We start from the raw sequence: 26,247 nt of genomic DNA, 5'->3' as shown, positions 1-26,247 counted from the left end.
GGAGTAGGAGAAGGAAGGAAGAGGGGGGAGGAGAGAAGGAAAGGGGGGGCCGGCCCCCCTCCCAATTCGGATTGGGCTTGGGGGGGCGCGCCCCCTCCCTTGCTCCTTCTCCCTCCCTTCCACTAAGGCCCAATAAGGCCCATATACTTACCGGGGGGTTCCGGTAACCTCCCGGAACTCCGGTATATTCCCAATCTCACCCAGAACCTTTCCGGTGTCCAAATATATCCGTCCAATATATCAATCTTTACGTCTCGACCATTTCGAGACTCCTCGTCATGTCCTCGAGCTCATCCGGGACTCCGAACTCCTTCGGTACATCAAAACTCATAAACTCATAATATAACTGTCATCGAAACCTTAAGCGTGCGGACCCTATGGTTCGAGAACAATGTAGACATGACCGAGACACGTCTCCAGTCAATAACCAATAGCGGGACCTGGATGCCCATATTGGTTCCTAAATATTCTACAAAGATCTTTATCGGTCAGACCGCATAACAACATACGTTGTTCCCTTTGTCATCGGTATGTTACTTGCCTGAGATTCGATCGTCGGTATCCAATACCTACTTCAATCTCGTTACCAGCAAATCTCTTTACTCGTTCCGTAATACATCATCTCGCAACTAACTCATTAGTTGCAATGCTTGCAAGGCTTAAGTGATGTGCATTACCGAGGGGGCCCAGAGATACCTCTCCGACATTCGGAGTGACAAATCCTAATCTCGAAATACGCCAACTCAACAAGTACCTTTGGAGACACCTGAATAGCACTTTATAATCACCCAGTTACGTTGTGACGTTTGGTAGCACACAAAGTGTTCCTCCGGTAAACGGGAGTTGCATAATCTCATAGTCATAGGAACATGTATAAGTCATGAAGGAAGCAATAGCAACATACTAAACGATCGGGTGCTAAGCTAACGGAATGGGTCATGTCAATCAGATCATTAATCAAATAACAACTCCTTGTTCATGGTTAGGAAACATAACCATCTTTGATTAACAAGCTAGTCAAGTAGAGGCATACTAGTGACACTCTGTTTGTCTATATATTCACACATGTATTATGTTTCCGGTTAATACAATTCTAGCATGAATAATAAACATTTATCATGATATGAGGAAATAAATAATAACTTTATTATTGCCTCTAGGGCATATTTCCTTCAGTCTCCCACTTGCACTAGAGTCAATAATCTAGATCACATCACCATGTGATTAACATCGATAGTTCACATCATCATGTGATTAACACCCATAGTTCACATCGCCATGTGACCAACACCCAAAAGGTTTACTAGATTCAGTAATCTAGTTCACATCGCTATGTGATTAACACCCAAAGAGTACTAAGGTGTGATCATGTTTTGCTTGTGAGAGAATCTTAGTCAACGGGTCTTTCACATTCAGATCCGTTATGTATTTTGCAATTTTCTATGTCTACAATGCTCTGCATGAAGCTACTCTAGCTAATTGCTCCCACTTTCAATATGTATCTAGATCGAGACTTAGAGTCATCCAGATCGGTGTCAAAACTTGCATCGACGTAACCCTTTACGACGAACCTTTTTTGTCACTTCCATAATCGAGAAACATATCCTTATTCCACTAAGGATAATTTTGACCGCTGTCCAGTGATCTACTCCTAGATCACTATTGTACTCCCTTGCCAAACTCAGTGCAGGGTATACAATAGATCTGGTACACAGCATGGCATACTTTATAGAACCTATGGCCAAGGCATAGGGAATGACTTTCATTCTCTTTCTATCTTCTGCCGTGGTCGGGTTTTGAGTCTTACTCAATTCCACACCTTGTAACACAGGCAAGAACTCTTTCTTTGACTGTTCCATTTTGAACTACTTCAAAATCTTGTCAAGGTATGTACTCATTGAAAAAACTTATCAAGCGTCTTGATCTATCTCTATAGATCTTGATGCTCAATATGTAAGCAGCTTCACCGAGGTCTTTCTTTGAAAAACTCCTTTCAAACAGTCCTTTATGCTTTGCAGAATAATTCTACATTATTTCCGATCTACAATATGTCATTCACATATACTTATCAGAAATGCTGTAGTTCTCCCACTCACTTTCTAGTAAATACATGCTTCACTGCAAGTCTGTATAAACTATATGCTTTGATCAACTTATCAAAGCATATATTCCAACTCCGAGATGCTTGCACCAGTCCATAGATGGATCGCTGGAGCTTGCGTATTTTGTTAGCACCTTTAGGATTGACAAAACCTTCTGGTTGCATCATATACAACTCTTCTTTAAATCCATTAAGGAATGTAGTTTTGTTTATCCATTTGCCAGATTTCATAAAAAAGCGGCAATTGCTAACATGATTTGGACAGACTTAAGCATCGCTACGAGTGAGAAAATTTCATCGTAGTCAACACCTTGAACTTTGTCAAAAACCTTTTTCGACAAGTCTAGCTTTGTAGATAGTAACACTACTATCAACGTCGTCTTCCTCTTGAAGATCCATTTATTTTCTATGGTTTGCCGATCATCGGGCAAATCCATCAAAGTCCATACTTTGTTCTCATACAAGGATCATATCTCAGATTTTATGGCCTCAAACCATTTTGCGGAATCTGGGCTCATCATCGCTTCCTCATAGTTCATAGGTTCGTCATGGTCAAGTAACATGACCTCCAGAATGGGATTACCGTACCACTCTGGTGCAGATCTCACTCTGGTTGACCTACGAGGTTCGTTAGTAACTTGATCTGAAGTTACATGATCGTCATCATTAGCTTCCTCACTAATTGGTGTAGTAGTCACAGGAACATATTTCTGTGATGAACTACTTTCCAATAAGGGAGAAGGTACAATTACCTTATCAAGTTCTACTTTCCTCCCACTCACTTCTTTCGAGAGAAACTCCTTCTCTAGAAAGGATCCATTATTAGCAACGAATGTTTTGCCTTCGGATCTATGATAGAAGGTGTACCCAACAATTTCCTTTGGGTATTCCATGAAGACGCACTTCTCTGATTTGGGTTTGAGCTTATCAGGATGAAACTTTTTCACATAAGCATCGCAGCCCCAAACTTTAAGAAACGACAACTTGGGTTTCTTGCTAAACCACAGTTCATATAGTGTCGTCTCAATGGATTTAGATGGTGCCCTTTTAACGTGAATGCAGCTGTCTCTAATGCATAACCCCAAAACAATATTGGTAAATCGGTAAGAAACATCATAGATTGTACTATATCCAATAAAGTACGGTTATGACGTTCGGACACACCATTATGATGTGGTGTTCCAGGTGGCATGAATTTTGTGAAACTATTCCACATTGTTTTAATTGAAGACCAAACTCGTAACTCAAATATTTGTCTCCGCGGTCAGATCGTAGAAACCTTATTTTCTTGTCACGATGATGTTCCACTTCACTCTGAAATTCTTTGAACTTTTCAAATGTTTCAGACTTAGTTTTGATCAAGTAGATATACCCATATCTGCTCAAATCATCTGTGAAGGTCAGAAAATAACGATACCCGCCGCGAGCCTTAACACTCATCAGATCGCATACATCAGTATGTATTATTTCTAATAAGTTAGTTGCTCGCTCCACTGTTCCGGAGAACGGAGTCTTAGTCATCTTGCCCATGAGGCATGGTTCGCAAGCATCAAGTGATTCATAATCAAGTGATTCCAAAATCCCATCAGCATGGAGTTTCTTCATGCGCTTTACACCAATATGACCTAAACGGCAATGCCACAAATAAGTTGCACTATCATTATTAACTTTGCATCTTTTGGTTTCAATATTATGAATATGTGTATCACTACAATCGAGATCCAATGAACCATTTTCATTGGGTGTGTAACCATATAAGGTTTTATTCATGTAAATAGAACAACAGTTTATTCTCTTACTTAAATGAATAACCGTATTGCAATAAACACGATCAAATCATATTCATGCTCAACGCAAACACCAAATAACATTTATTTAGGTTCAACACTAATCCCGAAAGTATATGGAGTGTGCGATGATGATCATATCAATCTTGAAACTACTTTCAACACACATCGTCACTTCATCCTTAACTAGTTCCTGTTTATTCTGCAACTCCCGTTTCGAGTTACTACTCTTAGCAACTGAACCAGTACCAAATACCGAGGGGTTGCTATAAACACTAGTAAAGTACACATCAATAACATGTATATCAAATATACCTTTGTTCACTTTGCCATCCTTCTTATCCACCAAATATTTAGGGCATTTCCGCTTCCAGTGACCATTTCCTTTGCAGTGTGAGCACTCGGTTTCAGGCTTTGGTTCAGCTTTGGGCTTCTTCGTGGGAGTGACAACTTGCTTGTCAATCTACTTGAAGTTCCCCTTTCTTTCCCTTTGCCCTTTTCTTGAAACTAGTGATCTTGTCAACCATCAACACTTGATGCTCTTTCTTGATTTCTACCTTCGTCGATTTCAACATCACGAAGAGCTCAGGAATCATTTTCGTCATCCCTTGCATACTATAGTTCATCACAAAGTTCTACTAACTTGGTGATGGTGACTAGAGAATTCTGTCAATCACTATCTTATCTAGAAGATTAACTCCCACTTGATTCAAGCGATTGTAGTACCCGGACAATCTGAGCACATGCTCACCGGTTGAGCGATTCTCCTCCATCTTTTAGCTATAGAACTTGTTGGAGACTTCATATCTCTCAACTCGGGTATTTGCTTGAAATATTAACTTCAATTCCTGGAACATCTCATATGGTCCATGATGTTCAAAACATCTTTGAAGTCCCGATTCTAAGCCATAAAGCATGGTGCACAAAACTATCAAGTAGTCATCATATTGAGCTAGCCAAACGTTCATAATGTCTGCATCTGCTCCTGCAATAGGTCTGTCACCTAGCGGTGCATTAAGGACATAATTCTTCTGTGCAACACTGAGGATAAACCTCAGATCGCGGATCCAATCCGCATCATTGCTACTAACATTTTTCAACACAATTTTCTCTAGGAACATATCAAAATAAACATATGAAAGCAACAACACAAGCTATTGATCTTACAACATAATTTGCAAAATACTACCAGGACTAAGTTCATGATAAATTTAAGTTCAATTAATCATATTTCTTAAGAACTCCCACTTAGACAGACATCTCTCTAGTCATCTAAGTGACCACGTGATCCAAATCAACTAAACCATAACCGATCATCACGTGAGATGGAGTAGTTTTCAATGGTGAACATCACTATGTTGATCATATCTACTATATGATTCACGCTCGACCTTTCGGTCTCCGTGCTCCGAGGCCATATCTGCATATGCTAGGCTCGTCAAGTTTAACCTGAGTATTCCGCGTGTGCAAACTGGCTTGCACCCGTTGTAGATGGACGTAGAGCTTATCACACCCGATCATCACATGGTGTCTGGGCACGATGAACTTTGGCAACGGTGCATACTCAGGGAGAACACTTCTTTATAATTAGTGAGAGATCATCTTAAAATGCTACCATCAATCAAAGCAAGAATAAGATGTATAATAGATAAACATCATATGCAATCAAAATATGTGACATGATATGGCCATGATCATCTTGCGCCTTTGATCTCCATCTCCAAAGTACTGTCATGATCTCTATCGTCACCGACACGACACCATGATCTTCATTATCTTGATCTATATCAATGTGTCATCACATGGTTGTCTCACCAACTATTGCTCTTGCAACTATTGCTATCGTATAACGATAAAGTAAAGCAATTATTTGGCACTTGCATCTTATGCAACAAAGAGACATCCATAGGGCTTCTGCCAGTTGCCGATAACTTCAACAAAACATGATCATCTCATACAACAACTTATATCTAATCACGTCTTGACCATATCACATCACAACATGCCCTGCAAAAACAAGTTAGACGTCTTCTACTTTGTTGTTGCAAGTTTTACGTGGCTACTATGGGCTTAAGCAAGAACCAATCTCACCTACGCATCAAAACCACAACGATAGTTTGTCAAGTTGATGCTGTTTTAACCTTCGCAAGGACCGGGCGTAGCCACACTCGGTTCAACTAAAGTTGGAGAAACTGACACCCGCTAGTCACCTGTGTGCTAAGCACGGCATTAACACCAGTATCGCGTAAGCGTACGCGTAATGTCGGTCCTGGCCGCTTCATCCAACAATACCGCTGAACCAAAGTATGACATGCTGGTAAGCAGTATGACTTATATCTCCCACAACTCACTTGTGTTCTACTCGTGCATATAACATCAAACCATAAAACCTAGGCTCGGATGCCACTGTTGGGGAACGTAGTAATTTCAAAAAATTTCCTATGCACACGCAAGATCATGGTGATGCATAGCAACGAGAGGGGAGAGTGTTGTCTACGTACCCTCGTAGACCGAAGCGGAAGCGTTGACGCAACGTAGAGGAAGTAGTCGTACGTCCTCCCGGTCCAACCGATCCAAGCACCGTTACTCCAGCACCTCCGAGTTCTTGACACACGTACAACTCGAAGACGCACCCCGATCTCCGATCCAGCAGAGGCGCGGGGAGGGGTTCCGTCAGCACGACGGCGTTGTGACGATCTTGATGTTGTCCTGTCGCAAGGCTTCGCCTGAGCACCGCTACAATATGACCGAGGTGTAATATCGTGGAGGGGGGCACCGCACACGGCTAAGGAACGATCTCAATGATCAACTTGTGTGTCTAGGGTGCCCCCCCCCCGCCCCCGTATATAAAGGAGGGAGGGAGGAGGAGGCCGGCCCAAGGGGTGGCGCGCCCTAGGGGGGCAAACCTACTCCAAGTAGGTTTGGCCCCCCCTTTTCCTATTCGGAGTAGGAGAAGGAAGGAAGAGGGGGGAGGAAAGAAGGAAAGGGGGGCCGGCCCCCTCCCAATTCGGATTGGGCTTGGGGGGCGCGCCCCCTCCCTTGCTCCTTCTCCCTCCCTTCCACTAAGGCCCAATAAGGCCCATATACTTACCGGGGGGGTTCCGGTAACCTCCCGGAACTCCGGTATATTCCCGATCTCACTCGGAACCTTTCCGGTGTCCAAATATATCCGTCCAATATATCAATCTTTACATCTCGACCATTTCGAGACTCCTCGTCATGTCCCCGATCTCATCCGGGACTCCGAACTCCTTCGGTACATCAAAACTCATAAACTCATAATATAACTGTCATCGAAACCTTAAGCGTGCGGACCCTACGGTTCGAGAACAATGTAGACATGACCGAGACACGTCTCCGGTCAATAACCAATAGCGGGACCTGGATGCCCATATTGGTTCCTACATATTCTCTGAAGATCTTTATCGGTCAGACCGCATAACAACATACGTTGTTCCCTTTGTCATCGCTATGTTACTTGCCCGAGATTCGATCGTCAGTATCCAATACCTAGTTCAATCTCGTTACCGGCAAGTCTCTTTACTCGTTCCGTAATACATCATCTCGCAACTAACTCATTAGTTGCAATGCTTGCAAGCCTTAAGTGATGTGCATTACCGAGAGGGCCCAGAGATACCTCTCCCACATTCGGAGTGACAAATCCTAATCTCGAAATACGCCAACTCAACAAGTACCTTTGGAGACACCTGAAGAGCACCTTTAGAATCACCCAGTTACGTTGTGACGTTTGGTAGCACACAAAGTATTCCTCCGGTAAACGGGAGTTGCATAATCTCATAGTCATAGGAACATGTATAAGTCATGAAGGAAGCAATAGCAACATACTAAACGATCGGGTGCTAAGCTAACGGAATGGGTCATGTCAATCAGATCATTCAACTAATGATGTGATCTCATTAATCAAATAACAACTCCTTGTTCATGGTTAGGAAACATAACCATCTTTGATTAACAAGCTCGTCAAGTAGAGGCATACTAGTGACACTCTGTTTGTCTATATATTCACACATGTATTATGTTTCCGGTTAATACAATTCTAGCATGAATAATAAACATTTATCATGATATGAGGAAATAAATAATAACTTTATTATTGCCTCTAGGGCATATTTCCTTCAGGCGTCTCGCTCTCCATCATCTCCGGAAGAAGGTCCCCCAAAGATGAACTCATCTGAGAAGGCTGCAGATCCGAACTGCAAGATAAATATTTCGGTTACCCACAGAAGCATAAATGGAGGTATTTCCTTACTAATTAACTCCCCCTCTTTTTCATACTCACGGCTCGCTGGAGGGCTGATCCTTTGGCGATGATTGTGCGTCCGGATCCTCCCCGAACGCCGGACCCCCCGGTGAAGATCTCTTCCCCCGCTTAGGGGCTTTGGCCTCCGGATCTTCGGAGGCGGTCCTCTTCTCCCCCTAGAAGGAGGGGTTTTTTCCCCTCTCTTCAGACGCCCCTCTGGGTGAAATAATAGCTCCTTTATTTTCCCCATCGCCCCCTTCCATGGGCGCGACCTCCAACATTCTGACCAGCACGGGCTCTAGTGCGGTCTCTGGGAGGGGGGCCGGACACCTTATCAGCCTCGATTGCGCTACCCACTCCTGTGAAGAGTAATGCGTCAGGAGGCGAACTCTAGAAAAGAAGATAAACAGGGCGTCCGGACTCTGAGCTATTTACCTGAGTATCCGGGCGATTGCGGCTTAGGCCTGCGTCCTCGGCTAACTCCGGGCATGCCACCTGCGGTCTGAAGAACAACTTGTACATCTCCACGGGTGTCGCACCCATGAAGTGTTGGAGAATCCAAGGTCCCTCCGGGTTGAATTCCCATAGACGGAGAGGACGGCGTTTGCAGGGCAGAAGATGCCTGATTAGCATAACCTGCATCACTACAATCAGATTGATCTCCCTCGCCTGGAGATCTCGAATCCGGCCCTGCAATAAGGGCACGTCTTCGAACGGCCCCCAATTGAGCCCTTGGTTGACCCATGACATCAGTCGGCATGGAGGTCCCGGGCGGAATGAAGGCGGCGGCTTTTGCTTGCTACCCTTCGGAGCAGTGATGTAGAACCACTCCTGCTGCCACAGTCCGAGCTCCTCTTGGAAGGAACCCTCGGGCCACGGGGCGTCGGCCTTTTTGCTTATGGCCGCCCCGCCGCACTCCGCTTGACGCCCCCCGATCATCTTCGGCTCCACATTGAAGGTCTTCAGCCACAGGCCGAAGTGGGGAGTGACGCGGAGGAAGGCTTCACAGACGATAATGAATGCGGAGATATGGAGGATGGACTCTGGAGCCAAGTCGTGAAAGTCCAGCCCGTAGTAGAACATGAGCCCTCTCACGAAGGGGTCCGTCGGGAAGCCTAAGCCCCGACGGAGGTGGGATACAAAGACAACGAACTCACCGGGCTCAGGGGCGGGCACGGCCTGCCCTTGGGCGGGCAACCTGTGCGAAACCTCGTAGGCCAGGTACTTGGCTTCGCGTAACTTTAATATGTCCTCCTCCGTGACGGAGGAAGGCACCCACCGGCCCTGGAGGTCGCAGCTGGACATGACTGAGAATCCGAAGCGCTCGAATCTGAAGCTCTGGGTGTTGGAACTGGGAGCGAGGAGGAGATTCGATGCGAGATTGAAGAACAAGAACAAGCCTTGGTCCTCTTATAAAGGGGGAAAAATACCAAGAGCCGTCTCCGTGACCGTTTGGGATTCACCTTCGATAGAGGAGGCGTGGCAACGGGAACGGTTGGGTTACCCACGTCCGTATTGATGAGAATCCCGGAATAAGGGGAACACGATCTCTGCTTCGACAAGACGTGCCAAGGAAACTGCTTCGCTAAAACGTGCTGAGGTGGTATGAAGTAAAAAATGATTCAAACAATGGCTTGGTAGCGGTGTGATGTCACGCCGCATAATATGTCAGCAGATTGAACTAGTGTATATTTTATTCTCTCTACGGTGGAATGTGGAATTTATTTTGCGGAGCCGGACACTATCCTGGTGTTCATGATCTTCTCTGGATTATTCAAGGGAGGAACCCGCCTTGCAATGCCGAACATTATGCGCGCCGGACTAATCGTCATTGAAGCCTGGTTCAGGGGCTACTGAGGGAGTCATGGACTAGGGGGTGTCCGGACAGCCGGACTATCATCGTCCGCCGGACTCCAAGACTACGAAGATACAAGATTGAAGACTCCGTCCCGTGTCCGGATGGGACTTTCCTAGGCGTGGAAGGCAAGCTTGGCAATATGGATATGTAGATTTCCTACCATTGTAACCGACTCTGTGTAACCCTAGCCTCCTCCGGTGTTTATATAAACCGGAGGGCTTTAGTCCGTAGGACAAAACATACATTACAACAATCATACCATAGGCTAGCTTTAGGGTTTAGCCTCCTTGATCTCGTGGTAGATCCACTCTTGTACTACCCATATCATCAATATTAATCAAGCAGGACGTAGGGTTTTACCTCCATCGAGAGGGCCCGAACCTGGGTAAAAACATCGTGTCCCTCGTCTCCTGTTACCATCCGCCTAGACGCACAGTTCGGGACCCCCTACCCGAGATCCGCCGGTTTTGACACCGACAATGTGGTTCATCTGTAAAAGAGAAGAACTTAGTTTGGAAAAAATATAGTGCAAAAAATGTATTTAAGACAGAGTATGATTTGGAAGATGAATACAGTTGAGCTTTATTGGCTCTCATTGTTCATACGTGCAGCCCCTTGTAAAGAGGTATGCAGCTGGGAAGCCCCTTGTTTATTTATACCGGACTCGCCTAACCGTGTCCGAGGTCTGAATGACCTGTTTTTAGGGGCTTTGATCAGCAGGGCCGGATTAGTGTGTGGTTGTCAAGGCAGTCTCACGTTTTCCGTGGTCGAGGAACACTCAGAGTTACCCTTTAATGAGATTATGCCGCATGGACCAGGCATTTTAAGTGTAAGAGACGTGTAATGCGGTATTGCGTTAAAGTGGGCGAAAGCTTCGCATCCCAGTAGTGCTTGATGGCTACTTTTGAATGGGGCGATATGGAAGATTAGCTTTTCGCGACAGAAGTTGTCGGATGAACCGAACACAACCTCTAGTAGTACAGAGCCTGTACAATTGGCATAAAGGCCTGGCGTCACTCCTTTGAAGGAAGTGCTGCTATGGCGAATTTTTGTAGGGTCTATCCCCATTCTGCGGATGGTGTCCTGATATAGCAGGTTTATATCACTGCCGCCATCCATTAGGACTTGTGTGAATTGTAGTCCGTCGATTATGGGATCCAATATCAAAGCAGTCCCTCCTGCGTTTCGAATACTTCTGGAGTAATCCTGATGTTCGAAAGTAATTGGTTTTGACATCCAATTTCGGGACTCCGCTGGGGTGGACCGTGTGGGGCGTGCTTTAGCAGGTGCCGCACTATTTTTCCTTGTTATCACATGAAGTGAGTTCACTGTTTCGACTTCTAGTGGGAAAGTCTTCTGTTTTCCGGCGTGCTTCTTGTGCGGTTCGTCATCGTCTTCGCTTGGTGTGTCGAGCCCCTTGTGTTCGGTGTTATGTCGGCCGGACTGCTTGAAGACCCAACAATCTCTGTGGGTATGATTTGCAGGCTTCCCGGGGGTACTGTGGATTTGACATATCCTATCCAAGATTTTGTTTAGGTTGGATAGCTCGTCACTGTTGTCCTTAAGAGGCAGTGTTTTGTTATTCGGCCGAGAGCTTTTGAACCCGGCGTTGACCGCCGTGCTATTTGGGCCATTTTCCTTATTCCGGCGCAGATCTTTTCTGTGTCGTGATTTCCCATTTCCATCCCTGACCTCGGATGTACTCGGGTCATTGGTGCTGCATCTTGCCAGCCAGCTATCTTCCCCCGCGCAAAAGAGGGTCATGAGGCTTGTTAGCGTGGCCATTGTTCTTGGTTTTTCCTGGCCGAGGTGTCTGGCGAGCCATTCGTCTCGGACGTTATGTTTAAAGGCTGCTAAGGCTTCGGCATCCGGACAGTCGACTATTTGGTTCTTTTTGGTGACGAACCTGTTCCAGAATTTGCATGCTGACTCTCCGGGCTGTTGAGTTATGTGACTTAAATCGTCTGCATCCGGAGGGCGGGCATAAGTTCCTTGAAAATTTGCTCGAAACGCATCCTCGAGCTCTTCCCAACTTCCGATGGTATTTTCTGGGAGGCTTTTGAGCCAATGCCGAGCTGGCCCTTTGAGCTTGAGGGATAGGTATTTTATGGCATGGAGATCGTCTCCTCTAGCCATATGTATGTGTAGGATATAATCCTCAATCCAGACTACGGGGTCTGTTGTTCCGTCATATGCCTCTATGTTTACGGGTTAGAATCCCGCTGGAAATTCATGATCCAGTATCTCATTGGTGAAACATAGTGGGTGTGCGGCGCCCCTGTATTTAGGTGTGCCGTTATCTTCGAACACTCGGCGTGTTGTGTTGCTTCCTGGAGCCTTCTTTTTTGGCCCATAGATGGACCTGACCGGGCCATCCTTTTTGCGAGGATCCTTATGTGGATCGTGTGCCGGCTTGTATGCGGCGCCGCTTGCCGCTCTTAGCCTGTCATCTGGTCGTCTATCCGGCCAGGAGGCCTCTTTGTTTTTTAACTGTGGGGGCTCTACGGCCTCCTCATCAAATTCGGGCAACAGCTTGCGCTTCGGGTAGCTCTTTGCTTGGTGACTATCGCCGTATTTATCTGCGATCTTGAGTACTTTGCTCCTTCTCATTCTGAGTACGTCTTCCGCTGTTTTGAGCTTCCGCTTCTGCTTCTTCAAACTTCTTGCAGTGGCGACGAGCCTTTTGTGAAGGTTCTTATGCTCCGGTGATGTGTCCGGCGTGAGATCGTCTGGACTGTTGTTTTTGCTGGGGATGGGTTGCTCGTCCAATTCATCCTGTTCGGATGGTTGCTTGGTGGCATGTTCGTCGTCCACTGGTTCGCCCTGCTCTACGGCTGGGTCAGTATGGGTGCTGTTGTTATCGAGGCGGGACTTCGGGCGGTGCTTGCATCGCCGTTTTGGTTGTTTTTTGGGGGAATTATCCTTCACCGCGTCCTGTTGTTCCTCGTTATCGCTTCCTTTTGGTGTATCCACCATGTATACGTCATTAGTTGAGGCAGCTTTCCAGTGCCCAGTAGGCGCTGGTTCTTGGTCGTCTCCAGCATCGTCGTCCATACTGTCGATATCTTCGGAGTCGAAGTCTAGCACGTCGGTTAGGTCGTCGACAATGGCTACGAAGTGGGTGGAGGGTGGGCTTTGAATTTCTTCGTCGTCCGCATCCCAACCGTCCTGACCGTGATCCAGCCAGGGCTCTCCTGATAACGAGAGATACTTTAGCGAATTCAGGATGTCGCCAAAATGTGAGTGTTGAAAGATGTCCGCAGTGGTGAACTCCATGATCGGCGCCCAATCGGATTCGATTGGAGGGGGCGCGGGAGGTTCGGAGTCCGGCGAGGAGTCCGGCACCTCGGAGTCACGAGCTTCACAAGGGACAAGGTCAGTATTCGGCTCCATCGCCGTAGAGGTTGCAGCCCCCGAGGTGGTGTCTAGCCACCCATCCTCGATCTGCGCAGCCGGCTCCGAATTGAGGGTCGGAGCTGACTCGTGTGCGGCCTCCAGGGCACTGTCCGGCAGCAGAGCTAAATCTTGCCCATCGTGACAGTGCGGTGCGCTCGGCTGTGGCTCGAATCCATCAAAGATCAAGTCTCCGCGGATGTCAGCTGTGAAGTTCAGACTTCCAAATCTCACCTGACGGCCGGGGGCGTAGCTTTCGATCTGCTCCAGATGGCCAAGCGAATTGGCCTGTAGTGCAAAGCCGCCGAATACGAAGATCTGTCCGGGGAGAAAAGTCTCACCTTGGACTGCGTCGTTGTTGTTGATGATCGAAGGAGCCATCGAGCCTATCGGTGACGACACAGAGGAACTCTCAATGAAAGCACCAATATCGGTGTCAAAACCGGCCGATCTCGGGTAGGGGGTCCCGAACTGTGCATCTAGGCGGATGGTAACAGGAGACAAGGGACACGATGTTTTTACCCAAGTTTGGGCCCTCTCGATGGAGGTAAAACCCTACTCCTGCTTGATTGATATTGATGATATGGGTAGTACAAGAGTGGATCTACCACGAGATCAAGGAGGCTAAACCCTAGAAGCTAGCCTATGGTATGATTGTTGTTCTGTCCTACGGACTAAAACCCTCCGGTTTATATAGACACCGGAGAGGGCTAGGGTTACACAGAGTCGGTTACAATGGTAGGAGATCTACATATCCGTATTGCCAAGCTTGCCTTCCACGGATAGGAAAGTCCCATCCGGACACGGGACGAAGTCTTCAATCTTGTATCTTCATAGTCTAGGAGTCCGGCTGATGATGATAGTTCGGCTATTCGGACACCCCCTAGTCCGGGACTCACTCACACACCAACAGAGATTGTAGGGTATTCAAGCAGGCAAGCAAGTTAATTGCCGAAAACAATGACAAGGGCTGCATAGCGATGACGAGGAGGAGACCCGGCCGCCGAACAATAGAGGACAGAAGGGTTTCCCCCCACAAGTGCGGACGGTGAACATGATATACGCAACCCACATACCCAAAAGGGAGCGGAAGCGTGCACTCAGGGACGTATACGCGATGCAGCCAGTCGCCCCAAAGTTCAATCCATGGTCCTCCTGCCCGATCACGTTTGATCGAAGGGACCACCCCACCAGCATCCACCATGGCGGATTCGCCGCATTGGTTCTAGACCCAATCGTCCACGGGTTTCACCTCACTAGAGTCCTGATGGACGGCGGCAGCAGCCTGATCCTGCGTTATCAGGATACAGTGCGCAAGATGGGCATAGACTCCTCAAGGATTAAACCAACCAAGACGACCTTCAAAGGCGTCATACCAGGTGTAGAGGCCAATTGTACAGGCTCAGTTACACTGGAAGTGGTCTTCGGATCCCCGGATAACTTCCGAAGCGAGGAGTTAATCTTCGACATAGTTCCGTTCCGCAGCGGCTATCATGCACTGCTCGGACGAACCGCGTTTAAAAAGTTCAATGCGGTGCCGCACTATGCATACCTCAAGCTCAAGATGCCAGGCCCTCAAGGAGTCATCACGGTCAACGGAAACACTGAACGCTCTCTTCGAATGGAGGAGCATACAGCGGCTCTCGCAGCAGAAGTGCAGAGCAGCCTCTTAAGGCAATTCTCGAGTCCGGCCGTTAAGCGACCGGACACCGCCAAGCGCGCCCGGAGTAACCTACAACAAGACGACCTGGCACGTTCCGAGCAGGCGTAGCAATGCGGCCCCAACCCCAGCCCTCGCAAAATTGCAAGACCAGTACTTCGCGTACATCACTACGCTCTGGAGATACCATGGGCATAGGGGGAGGTGCACGACCACGGCAGGCCCAGAGTGCGGCTCAACCACGCCAGGGGCTCCCAAGTGTGACATCCTTTTTCTTTCCTTTTTTTCTTATCCTCAGGACTCCGTTTACCAGAGGCCCTGTCCGGCAGTAGACCTACCAAACTCACGATGCAACAGCCAGGGAAGGAGAAATGCTACGACGAGTATCCAGGTGGTCTCCATTACGAGCATTATACCTGTTTTATACACCATTCCGCAGCCTACCCCTGGAAGGGGACATGCTAAATAGTTCCACCCCTTGCTTATCGCAATATTTCTATCGTTCTGCATTCATGACAGTATTTTTTGAATAAACAATGCATCGCTTTTTTCCTACCACTGCATTCCTTTCTTATACATATGTTCATTTATGACATGTTGCATCCGTACACTTTGGTACGGCTAAATACACCAGGGGCTTAACTTCCCCATATTATGGTGTGATAAGTCCGAACACTTTCACAAGTGCGGCACCCCGAACTTATAGCATTATGTGCATCGGCTCCGAATTATGTCTTGGGTCAATAGTTGGGTTTGCCCGCCTCCCATGTTTTGGTACCTTACGTTCCGTTATATCGGCTAAGGTAGCGCTGGGAGAACCACTGCGATTTTGCACCAGTTGAGCTGGGCAAGCACCTCAGAGGAGAAAGCTAAAACTGACCGTCATGATGAGACGAGAGTCGGTCGCTGTTCGAGAGGTTTTTTCAAGTCCCTAAAGACTTATGCCGCTTAGAGCGAGGAACCGGCTTTGTCCGGCCCAGGCGTGGATTGCGCCCCGAATTCGGCCTTTTGAACACTAGGGGCTTCGCCGAAATTTAAAATTATAGAATTCTATGGCTAAGTGAGAGTGTTCAAGCATTATAAGTCCGGTTGCCTCGTTCGTTGTGTTGAGCGCCTCCCTAGATGGACCCAAAAATGGGAACAAGAGCGCTCACGTTTATCCCGAACACTCCAGCACTCGTGGCATGGGGGCCGAAGCCAACGACTTGCCATCTCTCAGATTTGATAAACGGCCGCACAGAAGGTAATATTTTAAATTAACAAGCGTTGCTTAGCGCATATGAACAAAGTTTTCAGCGCACAGGATAACAAAATGCGAGTCTACTCAAATATTACATCTCTGGAGCACTCACCCGCAATAATGCGGGCACCCTTCAGGACACCCTTATAATACATCTCGGGCGTGCGATACTCCTTGCCCGGCGGTGGCGCTATTGGGGAACGTAGTAATTTCAAAATTTTCCTACGCACACGCAAGATCATGGTGATGGCATAGCAACGAGAGGGGAGAGTGTATGTCCATGTACCCTCGTAGACCGTAAGCGGAAGCGTTATCACAACACGGTTGATGTAGTTGTACGTCTTCACGATCCGACCGATCCAAGCACCGAATGTACGGAGCCTCTGAGTTCAGCACACGTTCAGCTCGATGACGATCTCCGGTCTCTGATCCAGCCGAGCTCCGGAGATGAGTTCCGTCAGCACGACGGCATGGTGACGATGATGATGTTCTACCGGCGCAGGGCTTCACCTAAACTCCGCGACGATATGACTGAGGTGGAATATGGTGGAAGGGGGCACCGCACACGGCTAAGGAACGATCTGTAGATCAACTTGTGTGTCATGGGGTGCCCCCTGCCCCCGTATATAAAGGAGCCAGGGGAAGGAGGCTGCCTGCCTAAGGGGGCGCGCCAAGGGGGGAGTCCTACTCCCACCGGGAGTAGGACTCCCTTTTCCAAGTTGGAGTAGGAGAGAAGGGGGAAAGAGGGGAAGCAGGGGAAGGAAAGGGGGGCGCCGCCCCCCTTCCCTTGTCCTATTCGGACTAGGAGGGGGAGGGGTGCGCGGCCCCCCTCCTGGCTCCTTCCTCTTCTCCCTCTTGGCCCATGTAGGCCCATTAACCCCCCGGGGGGTTCCGGTAACCTCCCGGTACTCCGATAAAATGCCGATTTCACCCGGAACCATTCCGATGTCCAAACACAGGCTTCCAATATATCAATCTTTATGTCTCGACCATTCCGAGACTCCTCGTCATGTCCGTGATCACATCCGGGACTCCGAACAAACTTCGGTACATCAAAACTTATAAACTCATAATATAACTATCATCGAAACGTTAAGCGTGCGGACCCTACGGGTTCGAGAACTATGTAGACATGACCTAAAACCATTCTCGGTCAATAACCAATAGCGGGACATGGATGCCCATATTGGTTCCTACATATTCTACGAAGATCTTTATCGGTCAAACCGCATAACAACATACGTTGTTCCCTTTGTCATCGGTATGTTACTTGCCCGAGATTCGATCGTCGGTATCCAATACCTAGTTCAATCTCGTTACCGGCAAGTCTCTTTACTCGTTACGTAATGCATCATCCCGCAACTAACTCATTAGTCACATTGCTTGCAAGAATTATAGTGATGTGCATTACCGAGAGGGCCCAGAGATACCTCTCTGACAATCGGAGTGACAAAACCTAGTCTCGAAATACGCCAACTCAACATGTACCTTCGGAGACACCTGTAGTACTCCTTTATAATCACCCAGTTACGTTGTGACGTTTGGTAGCACCCAAAGTGTTCCTCCGGTAAACGGGAGTTGCATAATCTCATAGTTACAGGAACATGTATAAGTCATGAAGAAAGCAATAGCAACATACTAAACGATCAAGTGCTAGGCTAACGGAATGGGTCATGTCAATCACATCATTCTCCTAATGATGTGATCCCGTTAATCAAATGGCAACTCTTTTGTCCATGGCTAGGAAACATAACCATCTTTGATAAACAAGCTAGTCAAGTAGAGGCATACTAGTGACACTATGTTTGTCTATGTATTCACACATGTATTATGCTTCCAGTTAATACAATTCTAGCATGAATAATAAACATTTATCATGATATAAGGAAATAAATAATAAATTTATTATTGCCTCTAGGGCATATTTCCTTCAGGCGCGTCCGTCACAACCTTCTCAGCGTCCATCCTGCCCCAGTGCACTTTAGCACGGGCAAGGGCCCGACGGGCACCTTCAATGCAGGCGGAGTGCTTGATGACTTCAACCCATGGACAAGCATCCACCAGCCGCCGCACCAGGCCGAAGTAGCTCCCAGGCGTGGCCTCTTTGGGCCACAGCCGAACTATGAGGCCCTTCATGGCTTGTTCGGCCACCTTGTGGAGCTCGACCAGCTGCTTCAGCTGGTCGCTAAGGGGCACCAGATGTCCGGCCTCAGCATACTGAGACTAGAACACCTTCTCCATCGAGCTCCCCTCCTCGGCTCTGTATAAAGCGGCAGCATCGGACACGCTACGGGGCAGATCTGCAAACGCTCCTGGAGAGCTCCAAATTCTGGTAAGTAACAGGTAATTCTACATGCTTGCTTTGCATGAAGAATGCCTTACCCGCCGCTATCTTCTTTAATGCCTCGATTTCCTAGAGGGCCTTGTGGGCTTCGGCCTTAGCAGCATTGGCACTCTCAAGAGCCGACACAAGCTCGGACTCTCGAGTCTTCGAGTCACGCTCCAAACTCTCGTGTTTTTCCACGAGAGCCTGGAGCTCTTGCCGTACCTCTGCCACCCGCGCCTCTTGCTTCTCTCGCTCGGCGCGTTCCGCGGCTGCATTGCGTTCGGCCGTGGACACCGCCTCCTTCAGGGTCGCCACCTCGTTCGTAGCCCCTGGAGTACCCACGTTATCCTTGTCATTCCTCTTGCAACCAAATCCTTTTCTGTAAGGTACAACTTTAATAAGGTGTTACTCACCTTCCTTGTCCTCGAGCTGCTTCTTGGCACGGCCGAGCTTGCTCTCGGACCGCTCGAGGCTCTGCTTCAAGGCATTGACCTCCGCAGTCAGTGCGGTAGAAGTCAGCAGCGCAGCCTGCATTCCCATATTGACATATTTTTGTTAAGACTCCTGCGTATATCTTTTTAGATCCTCAGTCCGGCTTTTCTTTCCAAACACGGAACCGAGCATCAGGGGCTACTAGCTATGCAGTACTATTTTACATATCTTAAAATTCTTACCTCAAAGCCTGTTAGAAGGCTGCTGCAGGCTTCGGTCAGCCTGCTTTTGGCGAGCTGAAACTTCTGAATCACCGCACTCATGACGGTGCGGTGTTCCTCATCGATGGAAGCGCCGTTGAGCGCCTCCAGCAAGTTATCCGGCGCCTTCGGTTGGACGGAGGCTGTCGGCGTCACAGTCTTGCCCTTCTTACGAAGGGGCCGCCCACCGGACTCCAGAACCACTGAAGGTTCCGGTGCGGAGTCCGGTCCAAAGTCCGGGAGGTTGCCCTGCGGCACCTCCGAGGACTTTCTGGGATCCCACCTTGGCGTTGTCGGCGTCACGGGGGGAGGAGGCAGTCGGAAGTGAAGTGCTATTCACATCCGACGTACCCAAGGACCCGCTCGACGAAGCAGGAAGATCGTCCTTGGGCGGACTACAGGGTTGTATGCGGCGTTAAAAGACACTATGTGACAAAAAGAAAAATTATGAGTTATTCAGGAGTCCGGACACTTACGATCTCGCCAGGGGCTTGGTCCTTGAGGGCCACTCCTCGTCACCGTCGTCGGCGTTGGTGGAACAGTCCGGGGGAAGGGTCCTTCCCTTCTTGGACCCTTCGGCCTCCCCTGTTGGGGATGCCTTCCTCTTCTTCTCTCCCCCCCGCTGGGGGTGAGGTCTCTTTCTTCTCCTCCTCGTCCTCGTGGGAGGAGTCCGCCTCGGAGTCATCGGACGATGAATCCGATAACACCTGACGCCAGGAACTCCTCCGGGTTCCCGTGGCCTTCTTCTTGGCCTTCTTCTCCGGCACAACGTAAGGCGCCGGGACCAGCAGCCCTGTCAAACAGGCATCCGCTGGGTCTTCTGGAAGGGGAGCCGGATAGTTAACCTATCCGGACGTCTCCTGCCAGGCCTGTTAAAGGTATTGGGAGTTTAGATCCCGCATAGAGTCAAACTATGAAAAGCAAGTGTCCCATAAAGGATAACATAGCTTACCTCGCCAGCCGGACGCTGCGAGCGGAATCCGCGATCTTTGGTAGCGGATGCGGGAGCCTCGGTGCCCTTGAACAGCACCCTCCAGGCCTCTTCGTACGTAGTGTCGAAGAGCCCGCTCAAAGTCTGGTGCTGTGCTGGATCGAACTCCCACAAGTTGAAGTCCCGCTATTGGCAGGGGAGAATCCGGCAGATGAGCATGACCTGGATTATGTTGACAAGCTTGAGCTTCTTGTTCACCAAGGTTTGAAGACAGGATTGGAGTCCGGTCAGCTCTTCCGAATCGCCCCACGGCAGGCCCTTCTCTTTCTAGGAGGTGAGCCGCGTGGGGATGCCAGATCTGAATTCGGGGGTCGCTACCCATTCAGGGTCACGCGGCTCGGTGATGTAGAACCACCCCGATTGCCACCCTTTGATGGTTTCCATGAAGGCGCCCTCGAGCCAAGTGACGTTGGGCATCTTGCCCACCATGGCGCCTCCGCACTCCACTTGGCTGACCTTCACAACCTTCGGCTTGACATTAAAGGTCTTTAGCCATAAGCCGAAGTGGGGCTGGATGTAGAGGAAGGCCTCGCACACGACGATAAACGCCGAGATGTTGAGGATGAAATTCGGGGCCAGATCATGGAAATCCAGGCCATAGTAGAACATGAGCCCTCGGACAAAGGGGTGGAGTGGGAAGCCCAGTCCGCGGAGGAAATGGGGAAGGAATACCACCCTCTCATGGGGCCCGGGGTGGGGATGAGCTGCCCCTCGTCGGGGAGCCAGTGCGCGATATCGCTGGACAAATATCCGGCATTGCGCAGCTTCTTGATGTGCCCCTCCGTAACGGAGGAGGCCATCCACTTGCCTCCCGCTCCGGACATGGTTGGAGAAGGTTGAGGTGAGATGTGGGACTTGGGCGCTGGAGCTCGAGTGCGCGGAGATGGAAAAGCAAAGGAGGAAGAAGGCGTAGGTAAAAAGGTGGATCCTTATCCCCTTATATATGGGCGGATGAAACTATGCGTCCCCACCAGCCTGGTAAAACTTGCTTATCTCCCAAGCGCCACAATCAATGGCGCGGTTGGGTTACCCACGTCCGTATAGATGAGAATCCCGGAATAAGGGGACACGATCTCTGCTTCGACAACACGTGCCAAGGAAACCGCTTTGCTAAACGCACTGAGGTGGTATGACAAAAACGATTTGAGTAAAGGCTTGGCAGTGGTGTGATGTCACGCCACGAAATACGTCAGCAGATTGAACTTGTGTAAATATTATTCTCTCTACGGTGGTATGTGGAATTTATTTTGCAGAGCCGGACACTATCCTGGTGTTCACAATCTTCTATGAATTATTCGGAGGAGGAACCCGCCTTGCAATGTCGAAGACAATATGCGCGCCGGACTCGTCGTCATTGAAGCCTGGTTCAGGGGCTACTGAGGGAGTCCTGGACTAGGGGGTGTCCGGATAGCCGAACTATCATCATTGGTCAGACTCCAAGACTATGAAGATACAAGATTGAAGACTTCGTCCCGTGTCCGGATGAGACTTTTCCTTGGCGTGGAAGGCAAGCTTGGCAATACGGATATGTAGATCTCCTACCATTGTAACCGACTCTGTGTAACCCTAGCCCTCTCCGGTGTCTATATAAATCGGAGGGTTTTAGTCCATAGGACGAACAACAATCATACCATAGGCTAGCTTCTAGGGTTTAGCCTCCTTGATCTCGTGGTAGATCTACTCTTGTACTACCCATGTCATCAATATCAATCAAGCAGGAGTAGGGTTTTACCTCCATCGAGAGGGCCCGAACCTGGGTAAAAACATCGTGTCCCTTGTCTCCTGTTACCATCCACCTAGACGCACAGTTCGGGACCCCCTACCCGAGATCCGCCAGTTTTGACACCGACACAAACCATTATGCTGATTTCCGCCAAGAACCAAAACTTCAAGTGCCGATGCATTTGACAGGGAGCATGGTATTGATCCTGTAAATTGATTCACATATGTGAGCAAACACATTAGCTTGGGAAGCTTAAGGCCAATATCAAGCGGCAAAGATCCTAAAAACTGGTTGAAGCCGATGTTGAAGTATAAGATGGAGGAAATATTGACCATCGATGGAGGAAAAGGGCCTTCCAGTTTTTTATCCATGATATCGAACGTAAACAGATTTGCCATCTTACCTAGAGCTGGAGAGATATGGCCACTGAAACCGTTCTGGGCTAATCCTACGTGTGTCAGTGATGTCAAGTTATCGAGCCAACTCGGGATATGGCCATGGAATTGGTTTTTGCGCATACTAAGCGGCGTGAGGGCTGTGAGGTTGGAGAATGACATGGGAATATCACTAATCAGATTGTTATCGGAAACATTGAGAAATTTGAGTTTTAATAGGAGACCCAGAGAAGCAGGCATGGAACCAGAGAGGTTGTTCCCCCTCAACTCCAAGGTATGAAGTGTTGTACAACCACTGAGGCTGCATGGGATCTCACCTTTCAATTTGTTGTCTGAAAGACTGAGGATGCGAAGGTGGGTCAGGTTACCGAGCTGTGCGGAGATGGTGCCGGCAAGGCCCAAGCCCTGCAGACGTATGGCAGTGGCATGGCCTGGGTGCCGGCGGTTGCTACAGGCGACGCCCGCCCACTCGCAGCAACCATGCAGTTGTGCCGTGCTCGTGCCGTTGATGACAGGGTCCCAAGACCAAGAGTACAGTGCCCGTGTAGGGTCACTGGTCATGAGGGATTTGAATTTTAGGAGCACAGAGAGATCTACGTTGTAGTTGCTACTTTGGTTGTTGGTGGGTTGAGAGGAGCTGGATATGAGAAAAAGGAGGGTATGAGTGAGAAGATGGACCATGAAAAGCCGCCATGTCTTCATGGTTGAGCAAGGAGGTGGAGATGGGGTTAGAATGGTAGGTCCTTAAACTGTATTGTGCACTCCTCTCCTCGTGTGCAGGTTGTTAAATAGACTGTCACACCTAACTAGCTGTTAGTGTACCTTAGAGCTGGCTAGTGGGCCCAGCCAGCTTGCCAGACAAGTGGATTGCATGGGTGACGATAAAGGGTGGCTGCCTGTGGTCGGGTGAAGCATGCGTGCGTGAACTTTCTCCTATAACCAATCTTTCCTCTGTTATCACATCCTGCTCCTTCCTCACCAAGTCTTCCTCTCGCTCATCTTCCCCTCTCGATCCCTCTTGATCTCTGGGGTGTTACAACTGGTAATCAGAGCCAAAATCCACCGAAATTTTTCTCCCTTGATCTTGATTGGGGTCGGTAACATCCACCACGTCGGTGTAGTTTTCTCCGGAAAGCCACACAAAATCCGTAGCGGGGTTCGATCCCCTTCAGAGCAATGCGACGGCTCCTTCCAAGGCCTGGACGAAGGGAACACCAACATCACCAAGATGCTCGAGGCCCTGCTTGCCAAGATCGATGACCAAAAGGCGTCACAAGAGAAGCAGATCGAGCTGCAGGCCGCCTTCAACGCCCAAATCTCGCAGGAGGTACGCGAGCTCTCGCGACAGGTGTATTTGACCCAGCCGGACCTCGACCTCACGCGCAAGACGGTGGAAGGATCGGCCTCGCCGTCAGGCTTAGTCACCATGCTTCTTCCCCAGGCCGCGCAACCGCAGCAACCACCACCACCACCACCTCCTCCGTCATCGCCGCGCCCTGTGCCAGATCCGATGCGCCCGTCGTCGTCACACGCGTGTCTGGGTGACCATCGCCCACCTCTCCTTCCGGTGCCACTGCAGGGCGGATTCGTCGCCGCGCCGACCGCGTCTCCGACGGGCTACCACACCAACGAGTACCACAAACCCCCGAAGCACGATTTTCCCAAGTTCGACAGCATGGCACCATACTTGTGGCTAGACCGTTGCCTCGCCTACTTCGAGCTCTACAAGGTGGCTGCCCACCACTGGGTCGCCACCGCGATGCTATACATCGACGGCCAGGCCGCGCACTGGCTCCAAGCGTTCCGCCAGTCGTATCGCCACATCACGTGGGACATCTTCACTGCGGCTATCCTGGAGGAGTTTGGCACCGACGAGTTTGAGGTGGTGATGCACAAGCTGCTGCAACTCCGCCAAACAGGCACTATCACCGAGTACTGCGCCGCGTTCGACGAGCAGATGTACCACTTGCTCGCTCTCGATCCGTCCATCAACACCAAGTTCTTCGTGACGCAGTTCCTCCTTGGCCTGAAGGACGAGCTGCGTGCCCCGGTGCGGCTGCAGGCACCTTCAAGAATCACGTGTGCCTTGGTGCTTGCACGCATCCAAGAGGAAATTCTTCTTGCTACCTCTTGAGCACTGCGTTGGATTTCCCCGAAGAGGAGAGGATGATGCAGCAAAGTAGCGTAAGTATTTCCCTCAATTTTTGAGAACCAAGGTATCAATCCAGTAGGAGACCACGCACAAGACCCTCGTACCTACACAAAACGATAGCTCCTCGCAACCAAGGCGATTAGGGGTTGTCAATCCCTTCACGGTTACTTACGAGAGTGAGATCTGATAGAGATGATAAATAATATTTTTGGTATTTTTGGTATATAGATGCAAAGTGAAAAGTAAAAGGCAAAGTAGAAACAAAGCAAGTAATAAAGTAATGGAGATAGATATGATTACTCCACTCGTCGAACGCTATCCAGCATGCATCTAGAGTATTAAGTTAAAAACAGAGTAACGCCTTAAGCAAGATGACATGATGTAGAGGGATAAATTCATGCAATATGATAAAAAAACATCTTGTTATCCTTGATGGCAACAATACAATGCGTGCCTTGCCGCCCCTTCTATCACTGGGAAAGGACACCGCAAGATTGAACCCAAAGCTAAACACTTCTCCCATTGCAAGAACTACCAATCTAGTTGTCCAAACCAAACAGATAATTCGAAGAGACTTGCAAAGATAACTCAATCATACATAAAAGAATTCAGAGAAGATTCAAATATTATTCATAGATAAGCTGGATCATAAACCCACAATTCATCGGTCTCAACAAACACACCGCAAAAAGAAGATCATCGAATAGATCCCCACGAGAGAGGGGGAGAACATTGTATTGAGATCCGAAAAGAGATAAGAAGCCATCTAGCTACTAGCTATGGACCTGAAGGTCTGACGTAAACTACTCACACTTCATCGGAGGGGCTATGGTGTTGATGTAGAAGCCCTCCGTGGTGGATGCCCCCTCCGGCGGAGCTCCGGAACAGGCCCCAAGATGGGATCTCGTGGATACAGAAGGTTGCGGTAGTGGAATTAGGTTTTTGGCTCCTGTTCTGTTCGTTTGGGGATACGTAGGTATATATAGGAGGAAGGAGTACGTCGGTGGAGCAACAGGGGGGGCACGAGGCCGGGGGGCGCGCCCTAGGGGGGGCGCCCCCCACCCTCGTGACCGCCTGTGTTACTTCTTGGAGTAGGGTCCAAGTCTCCTGGATCACGTTCAGTGAGAAAATCACGTTCCCGAAGGTTTCATTCCATTTGGACTCTGTTTGATATTCTGTTTCTTCAAAACACTGAAATAGGCAAAAAAACAGCAATTCTGGGCTGGGCCTCCGGTTAATAGGTTAGTCCCAAAAATAATATAAAAGTGGAAAATAAAGCCCAATATAGTCCAAAATAGTAAATAAAGTAGCATGGAGCAATCAAATATTATAGATACGTTGGAGACGTATCAGGCATCCCCAAGCTTAATTCCTGCTCGTCCTCGAGTAGGTAAATGATAAAAAAAGAATTTTTGATGCGGAGTGATGCGGAGTGATACTATGGCATCAAGCCTAACGAGTTACACGAGTACTCGTGAGATTGGCTCGTTTAACTTGGTCTGTAAAAGATCTTAAACTAAAGCTTGGCTCGACTCGTTATTCTTCGAGTTCGAGTCGATTTGAGCCAAGTCACGAGCTACTTGTTTAGCTCGCGAGCTTCGAGCTTTTTTTCCTGCCCTATCAATGTGAGTGAGTAGGGATTGCCATGCAACGGATGCACTAGAGCTA

General features: G+C 48.8%; 1 pseudogene; it reads right to left on the bottom strand.

Annotated features, from left to right (window-relative positions):
• Positions 1-23,129, bottom strand: part of LOC119289992 — a 40,234-nt pseudogene extending 17,105 nt beyond the window's left edge.
• Positions 23,130-26,247: the final 3,118 nt, after the last annotated feature.

The sequence above is a fragment of the Triticum dicoccoides genome, chromosome 4A (assembly GCF_002162155.2).
Source record: "Triticum dicoccoides isolate Atlit2015 ecotype Zavitan chromosome 4A, WEW_v2.0, whole genome shotgun sequence".
In the NCBI taxonomy this organism is placed as follows: Eukaryota; Viridiplantae; Streptophyta; class Magnoliopsida; order Poales; family Poaceae; genus Triticum; species Triticum dicoccoides.
Note: the sequence above shows the minus strand (reverse complement) of the source record. Positions and strands in the feature narration are given on the sequence as shown.